The sequence below is a fragment of the Paralichthys olivaceus genome, chromosome 9, assembly GCF_024713975.1.
Source record: "Paralichthys olivaceus isolate ysfri-2021 chromosome 9, ASM2471397v2, whole genome shotgun sequence".
In the NCBI taxonomy this organism is placed as follows: domain Eukaryota; kingdom Metazoa; phylum Chordata; class Actinopteri; order Pleuronectiformes; family Paralichthyidae; genus Paralichthys; species Paralichthys olivaceus.
Genome location: NC_091101.1, coordinates 19,899,896 through 19,903,753, shown reverse-complemented (window position 1 = coordinate 19,903,753; position 3,858 = coordinate 19,899,896).

Sequence of the window (3,858 nt, the reverse complement as noted above, 5' to 3'; positions counted from 1 at the left end):
GCAGCCCTGGCACACTCTCCTCTGTTGCATTATGTAAATAACAAGAAACCAGCGCTGTAATAAATGCCAAGTAATTAGAATGTGCAGTGCTACCGACTGATCTATGAATATGAATGGAATTTGACAACTCTCCACAAAGAAACAAACAAGCTGCGCTCTTCATTTATCTGCTGGAACATAAAAGGTATCATCACTAGAGAATTAGTGTGCAGGGAACATAACTGTTAACAAAGAGGCGGTCTGCCTTGCATATGATGTATCATGCTACTGGCCTGTGTATGTTTTCCCCAGTCTAGTGGATAACTGGTCAAAAGGAGGCAGTGTAATGAAGAAGTGAAGTGATTTCAGGTGCAGCTACATGTGAGTTTCATGGAAGAAAATGTCCCTGTTAGCCATTTATAACATTAGTGATAAATCTAGTGCTTTATGGTGAGACGAACTGATTAGGGTGCTGTTTGTAGGCCCAGCGTTTTACACCTGTATTCAACAATCTCTACGAGAGGCAGAGAAATCAATGTACTTTGGACAGTAGCTTCAACGGGCCGTAAATAATGGAAATTTCTTCCCTCCAGCAAAGTTCACAGCAGTGAGGGACTGTACGATGATGTTGTGAGGACTGTGCAAAAGTGAACATTGGAAAATCTGAAATGTAGCTGTAGAAGATCCAAACGGTCAACTTTGTGTAAACTTCAGGCATCTGGAATGTTTGAATGATTAATCATTCCCACCTCAGATCCATTCACACACACACACACACACACACACACACACACACACACACACACACACACACACACACACACTCAGAACACTCAATGACACCACAGCCTGTATTGTGCTCTGGGCTCCACTATGGCTCGGCAGATATCATAAATGTCCCAGGAGGTTGATATCGAAGTGGAGATTCTGGGCACTGATTGCGGAGGTCCAGGAAATTTCCTGGCTCAGTAAAGTGGGATCCTGATTTTCTGCTCAAGCTCTTTCATGTGTTGCATTTTTCTGTCTGTCAGTGGTGCAGAGGAGGCTGCCAGTGAGATTACATCATATACAGATACCGCAAGAAAAATAGAAGTCCCCTCCATCCTATGCTGGTTTGTGGCAAAAGCCCAAGGAGACATTTGCCATTGTAATGTTATGGCAGAATTTAATATGCATTTGTAAATTCAGGGCACCAGCTCCTATGAAGCTAATTTAGACAGTTTAATTAAATTGATCAGTCTCATATAAGAAGCCGTGACTGCCGATTTAATGGATGCCAATAAATTCTTCTCCCTTATGCACGATGATAACTTGGTCTCACTCGCATGGCAACTTGGTCTCTGTTGTGGAAAGTCAAAACTGCCTCAAATCTGTCTTGTTTTTATACGATTTATATCCAAAATGCTGCTTTCCACTCTGTTATAACTCAAAAACCTTGTTATTGTCTGCACACCAGATAGAATGTCCTTTTCACATAGTTTTGTTTTTGAAAAAGGCTGCGGTTTTCGAAACAGCTATTTGTTATGCTGCCAAAACCACATCTGAAAATTTTGCTTTTTATGGTGTTTTTCTGAATGTTTTGCTTGGCCAATAAGTTCAAAGTTTCTACAACCACTCAGCAAAGAATGAATCCAGACCAAAGTGATGCAGCCATGAATAGTTGCCGTCATTGTTCGACTTTCTGTCTGTGTTGTTGTTGTGAATTGTGGACTTCTGTGTTCCAGATTCAGAGGATTAAATATTAACTTAACTATAATTCACGCTCAATGTTACAACTTTCTTTCACTACTGCTGCTCCAGAAACGTGATTCACCTTCAGCTCTGCTCCAAAGCAAATTTTGAATCAATCCCAATCTTTTTCATTCTTGTCACCTTCACATGTGACAGGCGGTCTGTTGTAGGGGTTAGATTAGTCAAATAATGTCCATTGACTCCATGTATATAAAACAAGCCAGCCATGTATTTAGTTAAACTTATACCAGGTACTGCTACGTCTTCATTTTACCTGCTGCTTGACAACAGCTGCGTCTCTAGTTTTAAAACACAAGAAAGTCTTTATGTTTCAATCACATGGGATTTTATCAGCATGTGAAGTATTTGTATTGATCCCATCCAAACTATAGGTCCATGAATATCAAATAAATACAACAGAGTTATTCAGAAATGTGCAAAAACCATTTCATTATATGTCTAAGAACAAAAAGAGTATGTGCATAGCTCCTTCCTAATTGGCTTAAGGCTTCAGTGATACACATGACATGCTCGATGTTTGTATTCTAAGAACATCACATTCATTATATCCTATGGTTATCTCTTCCAAAGGAGATGCAATTTATTTGAGTTCTTCCCTCTGGCAGCTCATTTGTTACTTATGGCCACCAGCACCATACTTTTTTAATTTCCAGCAAGAAAGCTGTAAAAACTGCTTAGTTCAGGAGTTTGTTATAGTGAAATAAGTAATAACCTCCTGGCAATGTGGTGGCACCTATTCTCAGGTCTGTGATTCTCTATGAATCTTAATAAAACAGAAAGATACTTTTAAAAAAATCCCTCTGAAATTGTTGCTAGGTATATCTGTGACTTCTCTACATTACTCAGATTTGATTTCATGTTTGACAAAATGTAAACTTCTGTCTGGCCTGAAACTATTTCGAACATTTTAGGTGAGTTAATATCGTGTGTTGCCTAAACTTTTTTTTTTTGGAAAACAGTGTGACATGTTGAGGGTAACGTTCATATTCTTAAATTAAAGTAAAGAAGCACAGAGCAGCTGTTCTTCTTCCTGTAATGAACCGTGGGAGCGAGCTGTTGCTGTGACACAGATGTTCAATACGTTGACATAATGCTTATTGATGATGCAATTTTGCAGTAGAGCAGGTGTTCTATGTTTCTCTATTAGTCTTTATATAGTGTGTATTTTCATATAGGTGCATACTGATATATACTGATCTTTGTGTGCTATCCTCAATGAAGAACATATGTAACATCCATAATGTGTATTGAATTATATAATCTATTTCCTATTGTCAATCTATGTATTATTGTAATCATGATATTATTACTAAGTTGAATTTATATATAAATTGTAAATATTGGTAAAAGTAGGGAAATAGAAGATATAATACAATACACATAATAACGGACATGGCCACATGAGCATACACACTCTCTCTCACTCACACAGGCAGAACCTCATCATGTACAACCAATGCAGGAGAGTCTAAGTGCAATTTGTATGTCGTAATTGATCTTGTTTTTTCTTATCTTTACCTTACATTCTTCACTTTTCATGCTTGATTGATTATCTTGCTGTTGCAACGTTGTAGTTAATTTTCCAATCTTGGGACAATAAAGGAATTCTGATTCTGATGTTACACAGAAGAACACGAATGACATCCTCGTGATGTTTCACGTCATAATAATCAAGTCAAGTCAACTTTATTATCAATAATGCCATATGTGCAGGACATACAGAGAATTGAAATTGTGTTTCCCTCTTATCCCCGGTGCAAACAGCATTAAACATGAAATATATCATATCAAAAGACAGTGGTGAATCTAGAAGTACATATAAAAAGTATAAATATGGCAAATACGTCGGTTTGAACAGACTGTTTACAAAGAGGTGATGACTCAGAGGAAAAACACTGCTCTCTCTTTATTTACATGTTCTTCCTCCATTGGCTGCTGAGCACCACGGACCAATCACGTCGAACCCCTCAACGCTCGCGGCCAATCACACTCGCCTCCGCCCGCCCCTTTCCCCAGCGTGCACTTCCGCGTCACGACCCGCGTTGCCACGGCGACCGCCGCAGCGCCGTCACCGGTTGGCGGAGCCTGCCGTGACGTCGGCGTGATGTCGGGAATTCCTCTCCCTGT